Genomic DNA, 12,901 nt, shown 5'->3' with positions numbered 1-12,901 from the left:
GAGGCCTTCTTTGTTGTTGGGCGGGTGCCACATAAGTTATATGCTGTAGTGTAACTGACCTCCTAGGGTTTACCCAACTTGGATTGCTGTCTTCGAAGACTACCTTGGCTTTCGTACATAGTCTAAGGATGGTGCTGGGGTACCAAAGTCTAGCACCCGGATCATTCTTCTCGGCTGACTCTTGAATCCCCTCAGCTATAATCTCGTGCACATTGATGCCTCCACCTTTATTAAGCAATGTACCATAGTAGCTCGAGTAGTGTTAACCTCAGAATTGTTCGCAGCTGGGAGGATAGATCTCCTCACGAGCTCAAACCATCCCTTGGCTTCCGGGATGAGGTCTTCTCTCCTGATGAACCGGGGTCTCCTATCCGAATATCTTTCCCAATCAGATCCTATAACACACATATCATTCACAATTTCTTCAAGTTCATCATTGTGGGGCCATTACTTATTCTTACATGATAACTGGGCTCATCAAAATGTGGCGATTTCAGCTGAAGAGTCCTTGTTATGGCATTGGGGCTGACGTCCACCTCTGTTCCTCTAACATAACTTTTGAAGGTGGGGGCCTTGGTTTTGTCTTCTCTGACCATATTTGCATAGAATTCTTTGATGAGGTTTGCATTTATCTTTGCTTCTGGGTTCGTGAGCCTTTGCCAACCCCTGTATTCAATCTTCTCTCGAATCTGTGGGCACTCATCCTCGTTGAACTGAAATGTTAACTCAGACAATATCTTTTTGAGCTTTATCCGTTTAAATTCGAGTTCATGGAATGCAGTTTTGAATCTCCCTTCATCGAAAGGGATGCTCACCACCAGTTCCTTCCTCTTTTGCCTCTTTGAGCTCGATAATGCCATGAGTAGGAGTTGATATATGAAGGTGTAAAGGGTGTAGATAATGGGCTTTGGCCGGTTAAGATGGGGTGTAGTGAAGGGAATGAGTGAGAGTGTTTTTGATGGGTAAAAAGGGAGTTGGGTGCCGAGAGTGGGAAGTGTAAAGGATGAAAATTGGAATGTGAAAGGGAGTATGGAATAAGAACCTCTTATATAGAGAAGTGGTGAGTAGATGAAAGGTGTGGATTAAATGTGTAGGCCTATGATGAACGGATGGGGTTTAGTATGGGATAGGCACAAGGATCATCAACTTTATGATGGGGTTGGTTCAGTTTCCAAGCGTGTTCTTCTTCCAATGTTGCATGGCAACATTTCTCAATGCATTCCCCTTGAAGACACGTGTATAGTCCTCTTCTTTTGAAGTGGCCGAAACCCTTCCTCCTTCAATTATCCCATCAATTTTCCTACAAAACAAAAGAAATGTGATTAATAAATTTGTGGATAGTGGCGGCAAAATTTAAAAGGAAAGAATAACTACTTTTTAAAATTTTTGTTTCTAAATGGTAAGTGCTATTCATGAATATAAACCAACTAACTAATTAACTGTTCATGTATGCAACATTGGTGACACCAAACTTAGTTTGTGACACAGTGGTGTGAAAAGTTTTTGTTCAAGGCTCTAAGAGTGACATGATATGAATTGCATTTATGCTCTCTTAGTATGCCTTGAACACCAAACTTGTTCTTCACTATGTGCTGTATAAAAGATTCATTCAAGTATGTGTCAAAGTTGATTTGGAATTCATGAGCCTTGCATTATTAGCTACTTTAAAAGCATATAAAACATGGGTTACCTCCCATAAAGCGCTTCTTTAGCGTCACTAGCTTGACGTTCTGACTTTGTTAGGGTGGTTGGTAATGCTTCAAATCCTCCCCCCTTGTAGTAAATCTATCTCCATTGGCTTCATCAAGAATCTCCACATGTTCTAGGGAGAGAATTCTGTTGATGGTGAAAACTTTAGGTAGCTGAGATGGGATAGTGGAGAGATGAGATGGGACAACTGGGAAATAAGCTGAGATCACTTTATCCCCTGGAGAAAAATTCTTTGTAGGGATCTTCTTGTTCCTCCACCTCCTTGGTGCCTCCTTCTTTGTTTCTTTTACTGTTGCCCTGCTCTTTGTGACCTCTTTTTCCAATGAAATTTTGTTGCTGGTCTCATATGACTCTGGTGGTTTAGGTTCCTCCTGGTTTTCTTTTTGCTGTGACAACTACTGACTGTCTTGTTCATCAACCAAAGGGATTCCCAGGTGTACAGCTTGTGCTTCAATGCTTGTTTCTTCCACCAGTGCTTTGTCGTGCTCTCCCCTTGGTTCCTTGCTTTTCTGATCTGCTTCTTGCGAGGGTTTGATGATATTGAATGTGAGTTGTTCGTCATGTATCCTCAATATTAGCTCTCCTCGCTCCACATCTATGAGCGCTCTGGCTGTAGCTAGGAATGGTCTTCCCAATATGATTGGGTGGAGGTGACTCTCTTCCATTTCCAATATGACAAAGTCTTTGGGAAGGAAGTAGTTCCTAACCTTCACAACACGTTTTCAACTACTCCTACTGCTTGTTTTTTAGTTTTGTCGGCCAGCCTGATGACTACGTCTGTGGGCATTAGCTCATTAATCTGCAGCTTCTTCATAAGGGATAAAGGCATTAAGTTGATGCTTGCTCCCAGGTCACAGATTCCTTTGTCAAACATTGTTTCTCTTATGGCACAGGGGATGTGAAAACTCCCTGGGTCCTTCCTTTTTGTAGGCAACTCTGGTTGAATGAGAGCACTGCACTCCTTATTCATCACTATTGTTTGCCCTCCTTTGAGTGAGATTTTCCTGGTCAGCAACTCTTTCATATACTTAATGTATGAGGGCATTTGTTGGAGAGCCTTGATGAATGGTATGTTCACATGGAGAGATGCAAACATGTCAAAGAACTTTGAGTATATTCTCTTTTCTACACCACCCTTGAGTCTTTGGGGAAAAGGTGCATAGAGCCTCATCAGCTCCTCCTGTGTAATTTTGGTTTCTTGGTGATCCTCTTCCTGTTTCTCTACTGATGTATCTCCAGGTTATTATAATGGTTTGTTTGGCTCTTCCTCAGTCCCTTTATCACTTGTAGTGACCATCTTGCAGTCTTCCCATCTTACTTTCTTTGCTTCACCTTTCAGGTTTTTCTCTGTGTCACTTGGGAAGCTGTCAGTGGGTTTGGGAATCTTCTCAGAGAGGTATCCCACTTGAAATTCTAGCCTCTAAATGGTGTCTCCCTGGTTTTTGAGATTAGCTCGCACCTCCTTTTTGAACACCTTGTTATCTTGAATCTCTTTGCATATGCCTTCAAGTAGAGTCTCAATCCTTGAGAGTCTATCCTCGGATGATGGTGAGTTGGAGTTGGAGTAATGAGAAGGGCCATTCTGGCTTTGGTATGGATGTTGAGGTGTGTTGTTAGATAGGTGCTGATATGATCTCTGTGTGGAATGTTGGTGAGCTACATTGTTGTTGGGGTTGTAACGTCTCTGATATTAGCCTTAATCTTGTTGGTTTCCCCACCCAAAGTTTGGGTAGTTCCTCCAACCAGGATTGTAAGTCTTGGAGTATGGATCATGTACCTGCCTAGGTGAGTTTTCAATGTAGTTGGCTTGTTCCTGATCACCCTCTGCCTCTGCATTTACTCCTTCTTGAGTTGCTGATGAGGTGGTGATTGCTGCTACTTGGTTCCTCTCCATCTTCTTGGTAAGGTCAGCCAGCTGCTTGGTAATCAGCTTATTCTGGGCCAGCAGTGCATACACGTTGTTTAGCTCTATTACTCCTTTAGTGTTGCCTCTTTCAGAGGCATAGAAGTAGTCTTTCTCGGCTACAGTCTCAATGACATCTATGGCTTCTTCAATGGTCTTCTTCTTGTTCAGAGATCCCCCGGATAAGTGGTCTACTGCCTTTTTTGATTCATAAGAAAGGCCTTTGTAAAAAATGTGTAGCTGTACCCATTCATTGAACATATCTGGTGGGCACCTTCTTGTCAGATCCTTAAACCTCTCCCATGCTTCGTAGAGAGTCTCACCATCTTGTTGCCTGAAAGTTTAAACCTTAGCTCTCAACCTGTTGATTCTTTGATGAGGATAGAATCTCACCAAGAATTTGTTTACCACATCTTCCCAGGTTGTTAAGCTCTCCTTCGGGAAGGATTTCAGCCATTTAGATGCCTTGTCAGGATGAACACCATTAGACTTCACAGTATCACAGATCCTCAGGAAGGTGGTTAGATGTTGATTGGGGTCTTCTTGGACACCTCCTCCGAACAAACAGGTGTTCTGAACAAGGGTGATGAGCTGTAGCTTAAGTTCAAAGTTATTGGCATGTATGGTTTGCTTTTGGATGCTACTTCCACAGTTTCCTGGGTTTGGATTGATGTAAGATCCCAGAACTCTTCTCTCTTGCCCAGCATGATGCACTGGGCCTTCTCTGCCATGGTTGTGAGCTTCTTTTTCATGATGGTTCTCTATATTCTCATCCATGTCTGGTTCAAAATACTCCTCTTCTTTCTCTGTACCAACTACTCTCTTTCCTCTTGCTTCCCTCCTTAATCTAAGGAAGGTCCTCTCAGGTTCAGAATCAAAGGAAGTTGAAGTCCCGCTTCTTCTACCTGTCATACAACCAACAAGGCAAAAGCAAGAAGGGGGTAGATGCAGAGAGTATTCTTATTAGAAATGCTGTTAGTGTGAGTGATGCAACATATCAAACAGTTAGTGGGTTAGTGAACTGAATTGTAAACAACTAAGAAAAGGGTAGGGGAAAAGGAAGAAAATAGCTAAACTGAAAGTGAATTACTCAAATGAAATTAAATCAAACAAAATAAAAAATGCTCAATCTAGTTATCCACCAATTTAATCATTGTTGATACAAAATCAATCCCCGGCAACGGTGCCATAAACTTGATGCATGGAAACTTGTCTCTCAACCATTTCTGAGGCAAGTATACCGAATTATCGTCATGAAAAAACTCACAAGAGAGTGAGGTCGAATCCCACAGGGATTGATTGGTCAATAAACTTTAATTAGAGAAATGTTCTAGTTGAGCTAAGCAGAATTTGATGTGAGAGTTGCAGGAAATTAAATGGCGGGAAAGTAAATAGTAGAAAATGTAAATACTGGAAATAAAGAGCTGAATGTAAATGGCGGAAAGTAAATTGCAGAATGTTAGATGGGGATTTGGGAAGATGAGCATAACAGTAAATTGCAGAAATTAAAGAGAATGGGCGAGATCATAAATGGGGAAGTCATTGGGTTTAGGAGATGTTGCATTCTCCGGATCAAGTTCATTTTCATCTCTTCCTCAATCAATGCATTCATTGATCTCCTTGGCAATCTTAAGTGATTGAATTCCAATTCCTTGGTAATTCAATCTCTCAAATCTTGATCAATAGCCAATTTCTTGGTCCAATTACACATGAGAAGAGATGAACTATGGTCCCTGATTATACCACATGTATTTCCAAATCAAAGTGTTGGTAGGATTATATGTCACTATATCCATCCAAACCCCAATTTGGTCCAATATGAGAAAGCATTTCTAGCATGATCTCTTCATTCCTCTTCCAAGGTTCTGAAGAGATCCAAGTATGAATAGCTTCTTTTCTAAGACAACTACCCAATTGGATGAAGATTGAAAGCATTCTAGTAAAATCAAGAGAAAAGAAAGAAGAAGAATAATGAAAACTATTATTGATCCATCAAATTACAACAGAGCTCCCTAACCCAATGAAAGGTGTTTAGTTGTTCACAGCTCTGGGAATGGAAAACAAAGATGGAGAATGCATTCTAAAAGTAAAACTAGAAGTTGTAGAGAAAGTAAAATTATACAGAGAGTGGTTCTCCCAATCCAAAAGCTTCCCTCCAGTTCAAAACTACTCCTATATATACTACTCTTCTGCTATTCTAGTTGGCTCTTCAAGTCTTGGGTATGGGCCTTTGGATCTTGAGTTGAAGCAGTTCGGAGTCTTCAGTGGGCTCAGCTTTACTTGTAGAGAAAATGTGAAGTAGGCATGGATTTTAGCTAGGACGTTAGTGGTGTTAACATTTAAGTGAAAATGTGGGTTCGAGAATGTTAGTGACAATCACCTTTTTCACTAACGTTTTTAGCCCAAGATGGTTCACGTTAACTTCAACGTTAGTGGCACTAACGTGACCACTAACGTTGCCTCTTGATCCTTCTTGAACGTTATTGGGGTTTACCTTTTTCAATAACATTGCTCTTAGCCCCTTTTCTCACGTTAGAGTCCACATTAGTATAACTAATGTGGCTCTTAACATGGGCATGCCTTAGCCTCGAGAGCGTTAGTGACACTTACCTTTGTCACTAACGCTCCAAACACCCCTTCTTCCCATGTTAGAGTTCACGTTACTTAGGTTAATGTGACTTGTAACATGGTAGTGATAGCCATCTCCAACGTTAGTGACAAAGGTGAGTGTCACTAACGTTGGGTCATCATTCCTTTCCTCCACGTTAGCTTCTACGTTAATGCAATTAATGTGGCAACTAACGTGGCTAATAGTGGCTTAGTCCAACATTAGTGACAAAGGTGAGTGTCACTAATGTTGGCACTTCTTTGTTCTTTCCACGTTAGAGCTCACGTTAATGTACTTAACGTGACTCTTTACGTGGCTAGGTGTGCCCCTTTTTCCAACGTTAGTGGCATTCACTTTTACCACTAATGTTGGAGCTTTACTTCTCTTCCACGTTAACGTAGTTAACGTGGCAACTAACGTGGGCTATGATGGCTCACGAAGGCGTTATTGGCGATCACTTTTCTCAATAACATTGCAAGCTAGCTCCCATTCCACCTTAGTGGTCACGTTAGTCTTAGACTAATGTGACTACTAACGTGGCTCTTCCTTGCTTCCTTTGTCCTGAAATCAAGCAAATAAAGTGCATCAAAGCTAGGTTCTAACCCATGAGATCATGCATCATTCATTTTATCATTCAATTCATGCATAATTCTCATAAAATCATATAAAATTCACAATGTTTGCTTAAATCAAGATGTAAGTGATTATTTACCTAAAACTTGCTTATTTCCTAAGAAAGTGCATGAAACTACCCTAAAACAATAAAGAAAAGGTCAGTGAAACTGGCCAAAATGCCCTGGCATCAGGTTGTAGAACATGGATCCCCAAGCAAAGACAAGCATGAAGAAGTTGCAACAAAGCATGAGAACAAGGATGAAGAAGAAATCCCTGCTCCACCAAAACCAGTCTTGAAGCCTTATGTGCCCAGGGAACCATACCCACAAAGACTAGGAAAAGATGGGAAGGATGGCCAGTTTTCTAAGTTCCTAGAGATCTTCAAGAGGCTCCAAATCAATATACCATTTGCTGAGGCATTAGAACAAATGCCACTCTATGCTAAATTTTTGAAGGAGCTTATAACCAAAAAGAGGAATTGGGAAGCAAAAGAAACCATAATCTTGACTGAAGAATGCAGCACCATCATACAGAAGAAGCTGCCTCAAAAGCTGAAAAGCCCAGGGAGATTCCAAATTCCCTACATCATAGGAGACATCACCATTGAGAAAGCTTTGTGTGATTTGGGAGCTAGCATAAATCTTATGTCCATGACCATGATGAGAAGGATGAAGATTGAGGAAGCCAAGCCAACAAGAATGACACTCCAATTGGCTAATAGAACATTTAAGTTTCCACATGGGGTGGTGGAAGACTTGCTAGTGAAAGTAGGAAAGTTCAGCTTCCATGTTGATTTCGTTGTGCTGGACATGGAAGAAGAGGCCAACACGTCAATTATTTTAGGAAGACCTTTCCTAGCTACTGCTGGAGCCATCATCGATGTGCAAAAAGGGGAACTAGTCTTGAGGTTACATGAAGAGAAAATGGTCTTCAATGTCTTCAAAGCAATGAGTTACCCCAAGGAATCCATAGGAGAATGCATGTTGGTAGACACCATGGAATAAATAGTTCAAGAAGTTTTGGAAGAAGAACAATGTGGAGGAACCATAGAGCTGGAACAAGCACCAGATAGAGGATCACCACAAGCAACCATGGGAAACTCAATCATGCCAACCATTACAAGCAACAAAGATGCATAGTCACCAAAGCTAGAGCTGAAAGCATTACCACTCAGCTTGAAATATGCGTATCTGGGTGCTAACAACACCCAACCAGTGATCATAAATTCAAGTCTGAGTAAGTAACAAGAAGAGGAGCTCATCCAAGTGCTAAGACAACACAAGGATGCCATAGGCTGGACACTTGCAGATTTGAAAGGGATCAGTCCTTCAATGTGTATGCATAAGATCTTACTTGAAGAAGATGCCAAACCTTCAAGATAATAACAAAGGAGGCTGAACCCAACTATGAATGAAGTGGTTCAGAAAGAAGTGTTAAAATTATGGCAAGCAGGGGTGATCTATCCCATCTCAGACAGCCCTTGGGTAAGCCCGGTGCAAGTAGTCCCTAAGAAAGGAGGGATCACTGTTGTGGCAAATGAGAAGAATGAATTGATACCCACAATGACAGTGACCGGATGGCGTATGTGCATTGACTACCAGAAACTTAATGAAGCCACCCGGAAGGACCACTTTTCCTTACCTTTCATGGACCAGATGCTTGAAAGATTGGCAGGACATGAGTATTATTGCTTCCTAGATGGGTATTTGGGCTACAACCAAATTGTTGTAGACCCCAAGGATTAGGAAAAAACTTCATTTACTTGTCCATATGGTGTCTTTGCTTATAGGAGAATGCCCTTTGGATTGTGCAATGCACCTGCAACATTCCAAAGGTGCATGCTCCCCATTTTTTCAGACATGATTGAGAAGTTCATAGAAGTATTCATGGATGACTTCTCTGTATTTGGGAACTCATATTCTGATTGCCTATACCATCTTGCTCTTGTGCTAAAAAGGTGTCAAGAAACCAACCTAGTTTTAAACTGGGAAAAGTGCCATTTTATGGTGACTGAAGGGGTGGTTCTTGGTCACAAGATTTCAAAAGATGGCATAGAAGTGGTGACGTGGCAGAACTTGGCGGATTAAGAAATTAATATAAGAAATACGTTGCAAGTACAGTTCTTAACCAACGAAAATCCGCTTATCAATTTAGAAGGGTTGTCACAAAATTAGAATTAAAATATTGGGAGTATGAATCCCAGGTCGTCTCCCAACGAGTTGCAGAAAGATGTGCTATTTTATTAATCAGATGTTTTCCAAAATGGTTTGAGTTTGATAAACAGGAAATTAAATCAGAGAATTTGTGTAATTTAAATAAAACTCTTGACCAGGAGTAGATTGATCGGAAGTTCTATCCTTGTTGGAGTCCTCCCAAGATTAATTGATAATTGAAGGTTGTTCTACTTAGTTATCCTTTACTGGTTAGAGGAAAGTCAAGCAAGTCGGAAGTCTACTTCTATTCACAAGTCCTAATCCTCTCCCTTGGGAAGGATTAGAGTCAGTGACTAGAGAGCCATCCAACAATAAACCCAATCACAATTTTACTCTTGAGTATTCCAACTCAAGGTTCTCCTTTCAATCAACTCCCAATCAAGTTAGAAGACTACTCGCTCATTATGAATGTAAACTTCACAAAATAAGAAAGGGATATAAAGGAAGACATGATAAATAATAATCAAAAAGACCAATTTAAAATAAAAATAGTTCTTGTATTAATAAATTCTAAAAATAATTCAATAGTAATTCTGAACAAATTAAGGATATAAAAGAGTAAGTGACAAGTAAGGAAAACAAACTAGAATGATGAAGTCTTGGCGGAGGTAATAACTTTTCTCAATATCCCAATCCAAAAAGCAATAAAACAAAATCCTAAGAACTATGAATGTGTAGAGAAAAAACCTAGAGGAGGAGTAAAGTCAGATCTCAAAACAAAAAATTATGCGGAATGAATCTCCCCCCTGGTCTCTGCATGTTCACTGACTCTAATCTGCTTTTCTGGGCCGAGAACTGGGTCAAAACATGGCCCAAAATCGCCTCCAGCAAATTCTGCAAATTTTGCAGATTGCGCACGTCACGCGATCGCGTCATCCATGCCTTCGCGTCATCCAATGTTTTGTCTTGCCACGCGTGCGCGTCGTCCAATTTCTGCCCGCATCAATAGCAAGTGCATATGATGACAATTAAATGCAAGGTGTTTATTGGCATGTCGTCAAAGGCATGAGTAGCAAAAATCAAGCGTTCAATGTCCAAGTTAGATTACCAAGCCTTTCAAACTAATAACCTATTTGTAACAACAATTATATTTAAATAATATAATATAAAAAGGGTTTTGTGAAAAGAAAGCATTTAGAGTAGTAGAATAAAAGAAATCTAAAAATAGTGCACAATGCCATACAGGAATTTTCACAAACACATAGCATGCATGGTAAATAAGTTATTGAAAATATTAAATTGAACATGCAAGCAACCCTATAAAATTAATATATAATTGTCAAACAAATCATTAACAATCCACATGCATATCATAAGAAACAATGACCCAAATAAATTTCCAACACCAATTAAAAGAAAAAAAAAAGAAAAAAACACGGATAATGAAAGTAAAAAAGAAAAAAAAAGAAAAGAAGAAGAAAACATAAAAACAAGAAGAAGAATAGAAAAAAAAAAGGCGAAGAGGGAAGAAGAAAAGAAAAACCTTGATAATGGTGGTGAGAGAGAGAACGTAGAAAGTGAGAAAGAAGGAAGAAGGAAGAAAGGAGAAGAAAGAAATAAGAAGGGAAAAGAAAAAGTAGGATTTGGGGAAGAGAAAGATAAGATATTTTGGCAGATATGGATATGTTATGCGGCGCAAGTGATGCGGACGCGTTGGGTACGCGTTCGCGCGAAAAGCGCTTATATGAATTGATGCGTCGGTCACGCGGACGTGTCGGTCATGTAGACGCGTCGGTCACGCGGACGTGTCGGTCACGCAGACGCGTCGGTCACGCGGACCGTGACTCGTTCGGTGCTACTGGCGCGAGGGCAGCCTCGGGCCCGCACAACTCTCTGTTCGAAACTCATTGTTGCCAAATTATAAGGTGATGCGTTTGCGTGGTGGACGCGATCGCGTGAATGGCCAAGACTGGAAAACGACGCGGACGCATGGGGCACGCATTCGCGTGATAAGGCTTGGGCGACTAGCATCATTCCAGCCCCTGTCCAGCGTAACATTCTGCCATACACCTTTACTTACGCATGCTTGACGCGGACGCGTGGGTGGCATTTTTTCTGCATGATGCGGACGCGTCAACGACGCGGTCGCGTGGGTAAATTTGTGCCAAAGGCACGCCTCCAGCCACGCTTTCGCGTGACTCTCTGTTAAGTTTGCTTTTCTTCCCAGGGCCATTATGACACGGACGCGTCGGTGCGCTGTCGCGTCGCATGCCGCTTTCCTCCTCTCTCTTCGCTTTTTTTTATGTAATTGTGCAAATGAAGATGTAAACTATTTGTGCTAATAATGAGAAAAGTTATTGAAAAAGAAAACTAAGAAGAAAGAAAGGAACGATCATACCATGGTGGGTTGTCTCCCACCTAGCACTTTGCTTTAACGTCCTTAAGTTGGACGCTCCACTAGCTCAGTCTTTCTGCTGTTGGTAGATCCTCCACGAGGAAGATCTCTAGCTCCATGTTTTTCTTTATCTTCTCACCATGATATAGCTTCAAGCGATGTCCATTGACTTTGATGAGTTCAGAGCTTGAAGGATGACTCAGGTGGAAAACTCCGTATGGCTCGGCCTTCTCTACTCTGTATGGACCTTCCCATCTTGATCTCAACTTGCCTGGCATGAGCCTCAGTCTAGAGTTGTAAAGGAGGACTAAGTCCCAGGTTGGAACTCTCTCCTCTTGATGTGCTTATCATGCACAGCCTTCATCTTTTCCTTATACAGCCTGGAGTTCTCATAAGCTTCTAGGCAAAGGCTTTCTAATTCTTGTAGTTGCAACGTCCTTTCAGCTCCGGCTTTCTCAAATCACATGTTACACTCCTTCACTGCCCAAAAGGCTTTGTGCTCCACCTCAACTGGGAGGTGACAGGCTTTTCCATAAACTAAGCGGAAGGGACTCATCCTAATGGGTGTCTTGTATGCCGTTCTGTATGCCCAGAGTGCATCTTGTAGTCTAGTGCTCCAGTCTCTTCTATGAGGTTTAACTATCTTCTGTAATATACGCTTTATCTCTCTTTTAGACACCTCAGCTTGCCCATTAGTCTGGGGATGGTAGGCTGTTGCCACTTTATGAATTATCACATGCTTCTTCAGTAATCCTGTTAGTCTCCTGTTACAAAAATGGGTGCCTTGATCGCTCACGATTGCTCGTGGGGATCCAAAGCGACAAATAATATGGTTTCTAACAAAGGAAACAACAGTGTTAGCGTCATCAGTGTGGGTAGGAATTTCTTCCACCCATTTTGAAAAGTAATCTACAGCTAACAATATATATAAAAATAACCATTAGAATTTGGAAATGGACCCATGAAGTCAATGCCCCAAACATCAAAAATTTCATAGAAAAGCATAATCTGTTGAGGCATCTCATCCCACTTGGATATATTACCAAACCTTTGGCATGGGGAACAAGATTTACAAAATTTAGCAGCGTCTTTAAAAAGAGTAGGCCACTAGAATCCACAGTCTAAAATTTTTCTAGCTGTTCTTTGAGGGCCAAAATGTCCTCCACTCTCAGATGAGTGGCAGGCCTCTAAAATGGACTGGAATTCTGATTGAGGCACACACCGTCTAATTACCTGGTCAGCACCATATCTCCATAAATATGGGTCATCCCACATATAATATTTGGACTCGCTTTTCAGCTTGTCTCTTTGATGCTTAGTAAAGTTTGGAGGAAAAGTACAGCTGACTAGATAATTAGCTACAGGCGCATACCAAGGGACTACTTCAGATACTGCCTGTAAGTTGTCGAATGGGAAATTATCATTTATAAGAGTGAAGGTATTCTTAATGTGCTCATGGTGACTCAAGTGGTCTGTCACTAGATTCTGGTTACCACTCCTATTCTTAATTTCTAAAT

The 12,901-nt window shown here is 41.1% G+C and overlaps 1 non-coding gene across 1 annotated transcript; it reads left to right on the top strand.

Annotated features, from left to right (window-relative positions):
- Positions 1–3,869: 3,869 nt before the first annotated feature.
- On the top strand, positions 3,870–3,976 carry LOC112739084 (small nucleolar RNA R71). The gene has a single exon (XR_003170025.1). It is a non-coding gene; the product is annotated as a small nucleolar RNA R71 (small nucleolar RNA).
- Positions 3,977–12,901: the final 8,925 nt, after the last annotated feature.

Source organism: Arachis hypogaea, chromosome 13 (genome assembly GCF_003086295.3).
Source record: "Arachis hypogaea cultivar Tifrunner chromosome 13, arahy.Tifrunner.gnm2.J5K5, whole genome shotgun sequence".
Classification (NCBI taxonomy): Eukaryota; Viridiplantae; Streptophyta; class Magnoliopsida; order Fabales; family Fabaceae; genus Arachis; species Arachis hypogaea.
The sequence above is the reverse complement of the archived record's forward strand: the minus strand, read 5'-3'. Positions and strand labels throughout refer to the sequence as shown.